The following is a 15,537-nucleotide window of genomic DNA, read 5'->3' on the forward strand; positions in this document are numbered from 1 at the left end:
GCATAGCAAGCAGGAGGCTCCCAGGAGCAGCTCCAAGGCAGAGGGCAGGAGCAGCACATGGCAGTGGGGGGAGGGACAGCTGAACTGCTGGCAATTGATAGCCTGGTGGGTGGCTGCCGTACAGGGAACTTGGGGGAGCGGGGAGCTGAGGGGGGGGCTGCCAGTCCACCCTGGTTCCAAGCCCCCACCAGCTAGCTCCAACAGGCTGCTCTTCCAGCAAGCAGTGGACAAAGCAGGCGACTGCCAAATAACGTAATAAGGGAGCATTGCACAACTTTAAATGAGCATGTTCTCTAATTGATCAGCAACGTAACAACAAAACAATGTTAACCAGGATGACTATAAGCAGGGGAGGCTCCAGGCACCAGCATGCCAAGCGCGTGCTTGGGGTGGCAAGCCGCGAGGGGTGCTCTGCCGGTCGCCGCGAGGGCGGCAGGCAGGTTGCCTTTGGCGACATGCCTGCGGAGGGTCCGCTGGTCTCACAGCTTCGGCGGACCTCCTGCAGGCTGCATCTGAATCCACGGGACCGGGGACCTCCTGTGGGCAAGCCGCCGAAAGCAACCTGCCTGCCGCGCTTGGGGCGGCAAAATACCTAGAGCCGCCCCGACTATAAGTGAGGAGTTACTTTACCTGTGTGACATGGTTCCCATTCCCAAAGTTCTTCACCAGAGCCTAGCTAGGAAGTGCAGGACACTTCACAATTAGAGCTGCAAACCCGTGTGCCATTACTTTGTGTGAACAGGATGAGCTCAAATTACTTTTAAACTCTGCTCTCAGCCAATAAATCTTAGTCACCTAATATTTATTCCTGGAGTAAGACCTGTGTTACCCAGAAAGGAAAAGGTATACAATTGTCTAAAATCTCCTAATCCTGCTTTATCCCCTACCTCTCCCTGAGAGATTCAAAGGGCCAAATTCCTTCAAGCTATTCTCCTGAGTATAAGAGCTGTGTTCTTCCAATCAAGAAAAAAGAATCAATACCATGTGGCTTATGTGACTGGTCACAAGAAACCAACACAGATTTAATTTTGATTATTGATATTCGTAGCAAACTGATTACACTCAATCCATAGAGAAAGAAAGCTTGCAAAAATGTGTAGAGCTATTTCAAATAATAAATTCTCAGACATTTCAATCCGCTCATGGAAGTCTTCATCAAAGGTAAAGGAGACTATATTTGTCAGGTAAACTATTTTCAATGAAATACTCTCTCATATCCACTTCAAACATTCCATTACAGAACTTTCTTCATTGCAACGAAGGTAAAACTGAATTGATTCATAGTCCCTAAAATTACAATGTCAAAAATTCACTGTAAATTGCGTTCCACATAGAGCCACAGAGGAGTAGCCCAGTAACTACAGCAACCTAATTAAGATTTTTCTTAGATAACCTGAAGGAAAAATCGGAAGTTTATTGAGGACATGACTTGGTATAAAATTACTGGTTGGACGGCAGAATTTTCAGCTATGAGCCTACCTCTGGAAACATTTGTATTCATAATGCTGATAAACAAATCAGGCAGCTTAGCAAAGGAAGTCAGAAAAGAAATGTGTGTCTTTCGTCAAATGATTAGCACATATACAGTTTTCCCTCTGCAAAATGTAAATCATCCTCTTTATCTAGAAATTGAAATGGTTATTTTAATCAAGTAACAAAACACCCCTTTTTATACACAGTGGTTGAAAAGCTTGATCCACAGCCAGTGAAAGTCACTGGGGTTTTTCCATTAACTAGAATGGGCTTTGGATCAGGCACCAAAAAGCATGAACACAAAACCTAAAAAGCCAGAATGTCTCATAGACTTTAACCTGCATTTTTTTCTGAGATACACACCAAATAATTGGAAATAGAGATTTGAAAGTGTACAAACTGAAAATAATTGCTCTTGACTACATAAAAAGAGTTGAGATTTATTTGCCAGAGTTTCAGACTTGCATTTCATGTAAGAATTTAAGAACACTATGTTTTCTGACTGATTTACTGAAACACAGGAGAAGAATTTGGTAGTGCCTGACATTTCTGCAGGGATGGACTTGGAAACTGAGGAACAGTAATGAGAAACCGTAACACAAAATTTATCTTAACAGAATTTTCTGATATCCCTGAGCTAATAAAAAGGGCAAGCAGTGTTTTCAAGAGTTATGTCAACTTCTACAAAAGGGCAATCCTAAACATGGAACATATGTAGAGAGGCTTTTGATTATACAACTGAATATCATTCCTTGTGTTGGTGGCAAGAGTTGCATTTCCCTTTGGAAAAGCTGGCGCATGTATTAACTTGTTCAAGGCCAAAAATTAGTCATTGGGTAAATTAGATTAAACTCACTTGAAATGGAATTAAAATTATGGAAAACTGCTGAATATAGTTTTTGTAACAATTAGAGTTGCTACAGGAACATTAATGAAAAGCTCCATCTTAATCAACTTGTACTCCTGTCAGTGTCCCTCTTTGTCATTTCCCATTGTCATTTAATTAGCAAATCTTTTCTTTTCATTTGCATAGCACAGTTTCTACTTCCACAACAACTAGCTCTGGTTTGCCTCCAAGTCCTAGGATACTTAATTAAATAGTTAGGAAACCCACCAAATTTAGGTTTCCTGTGAATGAAGAAAAAGCAGATATGCTCATCAAAACCAGAAAACTTGATAAATGAGTTCCAGGGCTATTTTTCTACAATCATAAATAGTAGAGATGGAGAAAACCTATTAGGTCAACTTGTCAATACCTTTGCCAGTGCAGAACTGCTCACTACAGTATATTTTATATGGGGTTTTAAATCTAATCTAGTTTTAGAATTCCCAGGAGTGAGGTTTCTGCAGTATTATTAATTTCATCTGATTACTCCTATCTATGTATCATATGCTACATTCAATAATTCCTCTCCATCCTCCCATTCCCTTTTTTACATATCATGAAGCTAGAAGTATGGTATGGATCCCTGTATATCTTGAGAAATGTGCATGCGTGAGTGTGAGTGAGAGAGAGAGAAGGGGAGGTGTCTGAGCTAGCTGTCAGTGAGTGCCACACATCAGAGATTTTTAATCTCGCCCTTAATTAGTGTGATTTTTACTACGCACTCAGGAGTCAGGTGTGCCGAGAGAGAGGCACAACTACATGAGCAGTTTGAGGCCGTATAAAGTTAAGTCAACGTTATATAAATTGACATTGAGCCTCCAATTTAAGCAAGTCAATCTTGCATGTCCCTACTATGCTCATCATGTCGGCAGAGTGAATCCTCAATAGCAGAGCTTGCATCGACGCATGGAGCACGGCACTGTGAGTAGCTATCCCACAGTGCATGCACCGACATCAATGTACGATGGTCGGGAAAGGTGCATGATGCGCGCATCTTTAGGAACACAGGTCTGTTCAGAAAGCTGCAAGCAGGGACTTTTTTTTCCAGATGGCAAAATAACCATTGGTGATGTTGAAATGCCAGTCATGATCATGGGAGACCCAACCTATCCTTTGCTCCCATGGCTCATGAAGCCCTACACCGGCAGCGTGAACAGCAGTAAGGACAGGTTCGACCATAGGCTGAGCAAGTGCAGAAAGGTGGAGGAATGTGCCTTAGGACATTTAAAAGGTCGCTGGTGCTGTTTGTTTACTAGGTTAGATCTCAGTGAAAGCAATATCCCCATTGTTGTTGCTGCCTACTGTGTGGTCCGTAATATCTGTGAAACTAAGGGAGAAAAGTTTCTGCCGAGGTGGGGAGGTTGAGGCAGCCAGACACCAGGACAATAAGAAGAGCACATTGAGGGGCTCTGTGTCTCCATGAGGCTTTGAAAACCAGTTTCAGCAATAAAGCCAGAGTAATATGACACTCATCTGTTTTGTTCCTCACCTCCAGTGCATTTTCTCCCCTGTAAACTCCACTGGCACCAACCACCATGTGTTGAATGAATAAAGAGCCCTTTCACCTCAATCCATTGTTTTATTATACACACAAACACAGAGAGGCCGCAAAGAAAAGTAAGATAACCTGGGGCAAAAGGGCTGATAATATTGTGGGGGGAGAAACAAGAAAAATTTGCTTACAGATGCACCGCAATAACAATCAAAGGTGTTGGAATGGGTGCCTTTTGGGCCTTGTACACTCCCCTGGTGCTGAGTGCAAGGAATACCCAACTCCCCACCCCCCCACATACACACACACACCTCATAGGACGTTTGGGGGAGGAAGATATGGGACTAGGTTATGATGGCAGAGGTTCAGCACAGGCTACAGAGGGACTCTAGCATCCAGTTGCCTTTCTTGAGCCTCAATCTGATGCCTCAATATGTCTGATTGCTCCTTCATAATCTCCAGCATCGTGGCATGCTCTTGTTCCCTGCATGCTCTCCTGTCCTGCATGTCCCTGGATGGTGTAATCATCCATGCTCTGAGCTCCATCTTGTCACTCTTGGAGGCACACATTAACTCATTGAACATGTCCTCCTGAGTCTTCTTTTTCTGCCTTCTAATCTGGGAAAGTCTCTGTCCCGGTGTGGAGGATTTGCTGATGGACAAGGTTTCAGCTGCAAGGAATGCAAAGCACAAGGGTAGCATTGACAGTTCACCCATTGTTTCTGGTGCAAGATTAATTTTTTATAAAAAAAAAAACCACCCCTCAATACTCTTCACTGCAAGCCACAACATAATCACAATGCTGCTTGCAATACATGATGATCCCTTCCAACCACAACCATGGCACGTTTGGGAAAGTGTGGTTGTGTGACCCATATTTCACCAAACGGGGGGGTGGGAAGGGCGGATTACTTGTTGAATTCTTTGCAGTTTAAGGGCTATCATTGAAAACTTGTCCCATTTCCCCTAGGTGACCCTATGTGATATCAGTCTCCTGAGGGTAACAGAGGCAGCAAAGGAGCAGATGCTGTAAGCATCTGGATACAGACCTGGTCCTTATGCTGCAATGCTGTGTACTGCAATGGTGCCAGCAGAGTTAATACTGGAGTAGCATAGGAAAGTGTCCTACCATGGTGGATGAAATAAGTCAGCCCTTCCTAGAAACCTGAAAAGGATTGCAGAGTACCCCCATGAAAGCTTCCTAAAGATCTCCATAGGGGATTCCCGGCCCATCCCTGTGCACATAAACAGGCTTTTTCGGAGAGCATCCTCTGTGTAGCTGGAGTGGCCACCGATACTCACTACACCTACTTTTTTTTTCAGATTCAACATTAAAAATAATAGCATATAACCTCTACAGTTTGATTGGCAATGTGCACTCACCAGAGGTGCCTTCCCCAGCATCACGCTCTGCTGCCAACTGGTCCTGTGAAGGGATGGGCTCCAGGGTTAAAAACAGTTCTTGGCTGTTGGGAAGAACGGATCCTCCGCTTGCCTGCCTCACATTCTCCTCCTCTTCCTCATCAACAGTGTCCTCCTCATAGCTGCTCGAGGTCACCTGGGGCTCCTGGGAGGTCTCCAAGGAGCGTTTTGGGGTAGTGATGGGTTTGCCACCAAGAATCATATGCAGCTCCTCATAAAAGTGGCATGTCTGTGGGGCAGAACCAGAATGACTCTTCGCCTCCCTTGTCTTCTACTACACTTGCTGAAGCTCCTTTATTTTCACACATCACTGCTGTGTGTCCCTTGTGTAGCCCTCCCCCCCATGTCCCGTGCGATCTTGGCACAGATGTTGGCGTTTCTTCTGCTGGATCAGAGCTCTGCCTGCACAGACTCTTCTCCCAACACAGCAGTAAGATCCTCCACCTCCTGTGTACTCCATGCCGGAGCGCATTTTTGGTCTTGAATCTCCATGATCAGCTGTGCTGGCGAGCTCTCCACGCTGATGAAACAGGAAATGAAGATTCAAACATTCCCAGGGCTTTAACGGGAGAGTAGTTGTTTCCTGTGTATCTGACTGACATGCAGTGGTGCTGATGTCGTGGATGTCAAATCAAGCACTACGCCTCTTGTGGAGGTGGAGTACAGAACTCGACTTTACAGGCCATTTAGTTCGGCAGAAGGTTCTCGGTAGTGTAGACACATACTTTATTAGATCAACTTAACGTGGCTTATGTTCACCTAACTTTGTAGTGTCTCAGTCTGTCCCAGCTGAAACAAATCTAGGTAGCACTGGGTTGGTTCAGAGGCACACAGAAAACAGCAGTTATTCCAATACTAACATTGCATTGTCCCATCTGTATAGTATCATCATTGCAGTTACGAAAGTGGGCAGTAGGATTCTGAGGGGAGTAGTCAAATACATTCCAATAATGGGTGAGACTCGTCTCCAATAATCCCTTCTAAATTCCAGGAAGAAAGAGAAAAATAGAAACTTCCTTTCCTGAATTTGATCAACAAACATATGGCACAAAAAGCCCAAGAAAAACATACACACTAATAAAAATAGAGATAAAGCACAATGCCCATTAGGGCAGTTTTATAATGCATGAAAGTGGTTCCACAAAGTTGGGATCTGATGAGTGGTTCTGTGGCAGCCACAGACACAGAGAACAAGCTGAAACACAAGAGAGTGAATCACTGGAATCAATATAACAAGCTGTTGTGTTACTTGCTCCTTAGACAACAAACATAATACAAAGGAGCTACACAAGCAGAGTTGTGTCCAAATAGCCATGTGTACTGAATACACACAACATGCAAGACCTGGCTAACATGTACATGGCACTGATGTGGCTGATTTTCGAAAATGCAGGAACACGGTGGGAGCCACTAGAGGGCTCACAATTTAAAGGGATATTACCTTATTCCTATACACACAAAACTTTTGCACTTAAAATAGACAAGCAGCTATCTGACATAATACAGGAAGATCAATACAGATGGATGAACTGGTCTGACTACTTTTTGATCCAGAAACCACAGAAATTCCATGAGAAAGATACTAACTCAGATCTTATGGAGGTGGGGACCAGAGAAATAAATATTCAATAAATCCCTCTACTCCAACAGAAAGACCTATATGTCTATCAACATCTTGATCAGGCTGCTTCTATGCCGCATCATTTTCTCCTACCTGTTGTCTGTCTTGTCTGGTTAGACTATAAGCAGAGCAGCTGGTGCATGCTATGCTCAAGAAGTGCTGGACCGCAAGTACTGGAAGTGCCATAAGATGCCGCTCAGGCTTCCAAACAAAAGTGTTGGAATGGCATCCCAGAGCATTCCAGCAGAACTCAAGCACTGAAGCAGAAACCATCTCTTAGTATATTTGTAAAGGACTTAGCCTATCACATTTGGGTGAGGATCCTGATGGGGGCCTCCAGGCATTACTGTATTACAAATAAAGAAGAATCACAAAAATAGACAACTGCCAGAACCTGAAATTGCCCCTCTTAAAAATCCAGTTACTTTAAATATCCTTTTTACTATGTTTACATTCTGTCATGACTGTGAATGAATCTAATGAGCATAAAAGGCCTTTCATTGTTACAAAAGCTCTTTTTAGTTAACAGGGACGCTGGCATGAACTCTTTCTCCAGAGAGTCCCAACCATCTTGGGAAAAGTCTCCCCTAAGTAACCAAGGTGGAGAAAAAAAGAGATTCATCTGGAGGAGTGAGTAATTCTGATGTGCGCATGCTCCCCAAACCCTCTATCCCTGCAGGATGTTTATCAATAACACCGCAGAATTTCCAATGCACACATATGTGTTTCAATAGAAACTTTGGGTGTTGGTCTTCCCAATTGAAGGCCTGTTTCTATGCCTTTTAATCACATGACCAATCTCTTTGAAACCATTGGATACAAGCTGCAGCACTGGGCCAAACTAACTGGGCATGGTACATAATTTTCTACATCTGAATGACATAACTAACATTTTATAAATTACTAATTATGTAAACGGTATATCGGCCCAGTTTCTCAGCTGGGCCATAGTCCTGCCTACCTTTTTATGGATACAATTTTTCATCCTCAGAAACTGCACCTGAAATTCACTGCAGACAGAAGTAACTATGCTAGGAAGAATTAAATTTTTATTGGTAAATGTTGGTAGACATAGATTTCACTGTACACACACAAATCAACAAAACATATTTTCATTGATAATAATTGAAATTTACAGATAGGCAAAGTAAGAAAAATGCTGCTTCATAACTTATTACAGTTTAATGTAAGGATATTTACTGTGTACATTTTAACATGTGATGGTGACAACTTGTGTTTTAAAAGTTATACAGCTTTAACTTTTTCAATTTCAACACCTGCTGGCATTAAATAACAATTGTCTGACACCCCCATAATTTCCCTCAACTGTAAAAATTCAAATCAATAAAAATATAAGAAAGCTTAAAAATAAACATCAATATTATCCACTGAATTGATACAAAGAAAAAAATTGAATTCTGCTGAGCTAGAAATAACCATCTAATGAACAGATGCAAACAATCACTTTAAATGTTTGGGGCCTGACCCAATGAGCCAATGAATGTATCTCCATTGACTTCAATGGGCTTTGAATCAGGTCTCCTGTTACTAGCATTTGCAACAGATTCCGAGCGCAAAAAAAAAGCGGGAACAATTTTTCTTGGCACAATTTTCAACCCACAAGAACAAAGGCCACTTCTGAAAATCCACTTTCTTTAAATCTTTACACTCTCTCTTCTTTTCTATCTATTGACTCGATCCAAAGCCCACTGAAGTCAATTATATTCTCTCCAGTGGCTTTAGTGGGTTTGGATCAGGCCCTATCTTAGATATATCTAGAGTTCCCATCACCGTGGTATCTGAGCACTTTCTTATTTTCCTTTTCTTCTTTCCTCCCATCGGCCCCTTTGCTTTTTGTTTCTTCTTTGTCTTTGCTGACTTGCCAGGACGTTTGTTGCTGGCTGTGTTATTAGGTATTATTTTATTGAGTGGTTTGGAGGAGAAGATTAAAACTATAAAAATATTTCATCACCAAGAAACGATTGCCCAGAAAGTAGGATTGTTAGATTATTGTCCATGGTAAATGTAAGTTGAAGTCTGAACAATTCTATACAATATTTATTTTTTCCAACATGTTTTTCCCAGAAAACAATCCTTTATGTATCAAATTGATTTGCTATGCTTCAAACATATGATTACAAATCCCTGAAAACCAACCAATGAAAATCAGTAATTTAAATCTATGAAGCACATCAGTCAATACATTCACACTGAAACCTGTCTGACATGCTCATAACAATGCTTCATTTTTATCAGCTTCTTTCCAGATCAATATTTATAGTATTATTCAAACATTTATTATCTCAGAATGGTAATGTCCAGGATCCCCTACCCCCACCCCCACAAAGGGAATGGAAAACATTGAATTTAGAATATGTTTTAAATGGCCTGTGGGCTTAGAGTTTTCACCAACTTGTTTATTTTGATTATGGGCCAAAATGGCGGTCTTTGGACTACCAGGTTATAGACAAGCTTATAGGATCAGAGATAACAAAGTCTTTTACAACAGCATTAATAATAAAAATAATGGTACATTTATCTTATATAGCGCCTTGCAGCTGAGCATCTCAAAGCACTTTACAAATATTAAACAATGAATTCTAACACCACCTGTGTGAGGTAGATGGAATTATTCTTATTACAATGAAGGGACACTGAGGCAGAGAGAGTAGATGATGTACCCAGCATTATTTTCCGAACAGGGAGCTGCTAACAGGGCGTTTTGCAAGGGAGTTCTCCATGTGAAGGAAGAGCAAATACAGCACCCTTGGGGTAAGTGGCTGTCTGTAGTGTGTGTTTTTGTTTGTGTTTGGGGGTTACTTGCTGTGTGCTGAGCTTGAGCTTGTCTGTCTGTTTGGTTGGTTGTTTGAAGGACTGTGTGCTGTGGCTGGCAGTTGGAAGCTGTGAGCTTCAAAGTAAGGTTTGAAAGCTAGAAGCCTCTGTTAATTGGCTGAGCCTTAGTCAGTGGGCGGGGCTATCAAGAAGGCCAGGGCTTTATAAAGCAGTGTGCAAGTGACCAGGGAGCTTTGTGAACAGGGGCTGCTAACAGGGAGTTTCACAAGGGAGTTTGGAAGGGGAGTGGGAAGGGGGCAAGGTTCACTTGCTGTTCTTTAAAACCTGTAAACTAAACTACATTCAAAACTCCTTGATTTAAACAAAACCCTTACATTAACTAGGTAGCTGCAGGAGACAATGCCGGCAGAAGCCCGGCAGCAGAGTGGGAGCTACCCAGTTTATTGCACTGAGTGCAGCATGTATGATTCCCTCCCTGTGAGCAGGTGGTGCATATGTACATTCGGTGCAAGGAGCTCCTGGCCCTCAGAGACCGTGTACGGGCTTTGGAGCCCAGGGTGGCAGAACTGGAGGAGCTAAGAGAGGCAGAGAGGTATGTTGATGAGGCTTTTCGGGACATTGTAGAATTGTCCCACCTCCAGTCAGACAGCCCCTGCACTGTTGAGGAGGATGAAAGGCCCAGGGAAGCAGAGCAGTCAACGGGAGTAGAGGGAAACCTTCCCATAGTTGGGAGCCTCCTTCCAGATGGTGTTCGGGTATCCTCTTGCACTGAGCTTACCTCTCCGGGGGAGGGAACTCCAGTCACTAGGAAAAGGCAGATATTAGTAATGGGAGATGTGATCATTAGAAACATAGATAGCTGGGTTTGTGATGACCGAGAGAACCGTACGGTGATTTGTCTGCCTGGTGTGAAGGTTGCGGATCTCTCAAGGCATCTGGATAGACTTATGTGTAGTGCTGGGGAGGAGCCGGTGGTCGTGACACATGTAGGTATCAGTGACATAGGAAAGGGTAGGAGAGATGTCCTGGAGGCCAAATTTAGGCTGCTAGGGAAGAGACTGAAATCCAGGACCTCTATGGTGGCATTCTCAGAAATGCTCCCAGTTCCACGCGCAGGGTCAGGTAGGCAGGCAGAGCTTCAGAGTCTTAATGCGTGGATGCGATGATGGTGTAGAGAGGAGGGGTTTAGATTCATTAGGAACTGGGGAAACTTTTGGGATGAGGAGAGCCTATACAGGAGAGATGGGCTCCACCTAAACTAAAGTGGAACCAGTATGCTGGCATTTAACATTAAAAAGGTTGCAGCGCAGTTTTTAAACTAGGAGATGGAGGAAAGCCGACTGCTGCAGAGGAGCATGTGGATCGGACAGAGTCTATTGATAGAGATTCTCTAGGTTATAGTCAGAAGCAGAGGATGGAAGAGGATAATGTAAGGGACAGATCAGATGAGAAACATTCACATAAAGAATTGGACACATCAGAAAAGGACAGGCAAATAAACAGTGACAAGTTTTTAAAGTGCTTGTACACAAATGCTAGGAGTCTAAATAATAAGATGGGTGAACTAGAGTGCCTCATGATAAAGGAGGATATTGATATAATAGGCATCACAGAAACCTGGTGGACTGAGGACAATCAATGGGACACATTCATTCCGGGGTACAAAATATATCGGAAGGTCAGAACAGGTCATGCAGGGGGGGAATGGCACTATATGTGAAAGAAAATGTAGAACCAAATAAAGAAAAAAATCTTAAGTGATTCCACATGTTCCATCTATTATCGACCACCTGACCAGGACAGTGATAGTGATGATAAAATGCTAAGGGAAATTAGAGAGGCTATCAAAATTAAGAACTCAATAATAGTGGGGGATTTCAATCATTCCCATATTGACTGGGAACATGTCACCTCAGGACGAAATGCAGAGACAAAATTTCTTGATACTTTAAATGACTGCTTCATGGAGCAGCTGGTACGGGAACCCACAAGGGGACAGGCAACTCTCGATTTAGTCCTGAGTGGAGCGCAGGAGCTGGTCCAAGAGGTAACTATAACAGGACCGCTTGGAAATAGTGACCATAATATAATAACATTTAACATCCCTGTGGTTGGAAGAACATCTCAACAGCCCAACACTGTGGCATTTAATTTCAAAAAGGAGAAGTATGCAAAAATGAGGGGGTTAGTTAAACAGAAATTAAAAGGTACAGTGACTAAAGTGAAATCCCTGCATGCTGCATGGACGCTTTTTAAAGACATCATAATAGAGGCCCAACTTAAATGTATACCCCAAATTAAGAAACACAATAAAAGAACTAAAAAATTGCCACCATGGATTAACAACCATGTAAAAGAAGCAGTAAGAGATAAAAAGGCATCTTTTAAAAAGTGAAAGTCAAATCCTAGTGAAGTAAATAGAAAGGAGCATAAACACTGCCAAATTAAGTGTAAAAATGTAATAAGAAAAGCTAAAGAGGAGTTTGAAGAACAGCTAGCCAAAAACTCCAAAGGTAATAACAAAATGTTTTTTAAGTACATCAGAAGCAGGAAGCCTGCTAAACAACCAGTGTGGCCCCTGGATGATTGAGATACAAAAGGAGCGCTTAAAGACGATAAAGTGATTGTGGAGAAACTAAATGGATTCTTTGCTTCAGTCTTCACGGCTGAGGATGTTAGGGAGATTCCCAAACCTGAGCCGGCTTTTATAGGTGACAAATCTGAGGAATTGTCACAGACTGAAGTGTCACTAGAGGAGGTTTTGGAATTAATTGATAAATTTAACATTAACAAGTCACTGGGACCAGATGGCATTCACCCAAGAGTTCTGAAAGAACTCAAATGTGAAGTTGCGGAATAATTAACTATGGTTTGTAACATGTCCTTTAAATCGGCTTCTGTACCTAATGACTGGAAAATAGCTGCCTCTTCATTAAGTAATGCTTCTCCCTTCTGCCCAGCAATAGCCAATGTTCAGGGCACTTGCAGGTTATCTTCCCACAGCAGGAGAAATCAGTGTCATGGAATATGAATATATTCTAGCCATCTAAGATACTTATATGGCTGCCATCTCCATCTGAGAGCCTCACAATCTTCCATGTATTTATTGTCACAACACCCCTGTGAGGTGGTGCTATGATGCCCATCTTACTGAAGAACTGAAGCACGGGGATGCTAAGTGAGATGCTCAAAGAAACACAACATCTCTGGTAGAGCAGGGAATTGAAGTTGAGTCTCCCAAATTCTAGACTGGAGCCCTAACCACTGGATTTATTCTAAGGGTAATTTCCTTTATTTATACACAAAACAGTCCTGGAACAGAGAGACAGGCAATTCCTTCCTTTGGGAATCTCAGACCAACACCAATGCCTGGTTCCCAGGGAGCAACTCTGTTTCAAGAACGGACCCCTGACAGAGACCAAGGCAGAGGCCAAATCTCCTACTGCTTATATTGCTCCCTCTACTCAGAACCTCGCATAACCACAACAACCATTTCCTCCAAGGTTAAAAACGTGCTTGCACACCAAGAAAGTACATTTGGAAGTCCATGTATAAAAGCACTACCTGGCAAGACCTGTCACGACGACGTGGCTCTGAAGCAATCAGCTCTAAAACCACTGCATACAGCAAATGAGATCCATCATGATATGTGTATTGTCCCAGGGATATACCCTTTCTATTCCTGACTAGGACTCTGGACCAACCAATGAAGAGATTATCCCAAGAAAATGCTCCCAGGTCTTACATTTAGCCCAGCAGGAAAAGAACTCTGTGAGTCTAGACAGTTTTGTGTGATTCTAGTGGGGTTGTTTGGTTCAGACATGAGTGGGGTTTCAGGGGCAAACCATTTTCATAGAGAGCAGGACAACACAAATCAACACTCCTAGCAGCCTTAACTTTCAACTTGTCAACAGCCACATAGCCAAATATGTACAACTGACACATGTGGCTAGAGAATCTATGAAGAGCTGTAGGGGCAGAATCCCATCTCATGTTAACTAGAGATTGATCCAAATCAAAATCACAACTCAGAACACTCCAATGCTTTTGAGGAAGTTCAGATCTGTACTGGTATTTGCATTTTGTGACTCATGGACTCTCGCATATTTTACTCAGTCAGAATGATGCAATCGCCATTTTATAAATGATCAATTATGTAACTGGCATATCAGCCCAGTTTTTCAGCTGGGCCAGAGCCCTGCTTCCCTTTTTAGGGGTGCAATTTTTCATCCTCAGAAACTAGGCCTGTATTTCATTGCAGACAGAAATAACCATCTAATTACTATTTGATTTGTAAGTACCAACCATCAGTTTAGACATCTGAGCCTGGCCCAGTGAAAGTCTTTCTGTCAACTTCAGTGGGCTCTGGAATCAGGCCTCCAGTGACTAGCACTTCCACCAACAATGAGGCAAAAATATGTGGACACCATTTTTTCTGGCGCAGTTTTCAACCCACAAAAACAAAGGCCACTTGTGAAAATCCAGGCCTTCTTTACACTCTGCTGCTTTGCTTGTCTATCTACTGGCCTGATCCAAGGCCCACAGAAGTCAACAAGATTCTTTCCTGGGCCCAGTGTAACTGTTCTTGGTGAGTATGGCCATGTGTTATGATCCAGAGTTGGTATATTCCACACAATTAATAGACATACTGCCTTAAAAATGCTTTTGAGAGTTTTCAACATGAAGAGCTAAATTGTAAATTTACAACCTCCCCTAAGTAAGGGGCAGCATGTAGCTGCACTGTACCAGGAGTGGATCCGGGACCAAACAGTCACACAGAATCACGGTTCTCACCTTGGATCTCCCCTTATGCCAGAGAAGAGGAAGGAAACCACTCCTGGGCTATACTAATAGCAGATTATTTTGACCAGTGATCAACTGCACTGACCGATGCATAGGGGAGGATGGATGCGGATCCAAAGCATGGTCCATTCTCTCTCCTTCCTGTTCCACTTCCCACCCACCTGCAGATACAGGAGGGCTGCTTTCCCACACCTGTGCTGGGATTTGCCAGGTGTATAAAAGTCCACCTTACCCCCTTCCAGCTCTTTCTATGGGTGTGCAGGGCCAGGAATTGGCATGATTTTTGTACCCTTCCACCTGTAAACTCAGGCTCCCTTATTCTAGGAGTCCAACTGTGCAGACCTGTAACCCTCACCTAAACTAGCTTCCCCATGCATAAATATGTAATGAATTTAAAGCTCCAAATATTAATCTGTCCAGGCCTAGAAGCAAGTGCTGTGTCCCCCACTAGAAAGCTTGGATCCTGCCCCTCATCCAACAACACAAAGCCCTGCGGGGGTCACTTCATATCTATTTCATTCTAAACATGTCGCTGGCACAGGCCTAACTACGCCTCAGGGCAGTTAATTTTTTTTTTTTTTGGTTGGTTGAATTTCAGCATTTAGGAGGAAAGAAGGAAACATGTTTGTGGTAGATTTTTCTTTGAATAAATCATTTGTGTGAAGCAGTTTGAGATGTTTGAAAAGCTGGATGTAGTCCACAGATTTGGAAGAATGGGCGAAGTGTAAGTGAAGTGGTCAAAGTTCATGATACCTGCAATTTATCACATGAATGCAATTTATCTTGTGGCTGGCACAAAGACATGTGTGTGTATGTAAATATATAGAATGTACCTGTGTGTACAATTCAGTATTTGTATAATTGCCTAAGATATTGAAACAAATCACTGTTGATTCCCTTTAATACTCTGCACCTAAGTCTCTTTACCCTAACTCTGTTCTAAATTATTTCAGGAATTTTAAAAAAAATATGAAAAAAATGTCTTAGTAAATATTACCTGGGGAAGCCTGTTTTATCAGGAATAAAATAATACGGCTGGAGTAGAAT

This window comes from Mauremys reevesii, linkage group 4 (genome assembly GCF_016161935.1).
Source record: "Mauremys reevesii isolate NIE-2019 linkage group 4, ASM1616193v1, whole genome shotgun sequence".
In the NCBI taxonomy this organism is placed as follows: Eukaryota; Metazoa; Chordata; order Testudines; family Geoemydidae; genus Mauremys; species Mauremys reevesii.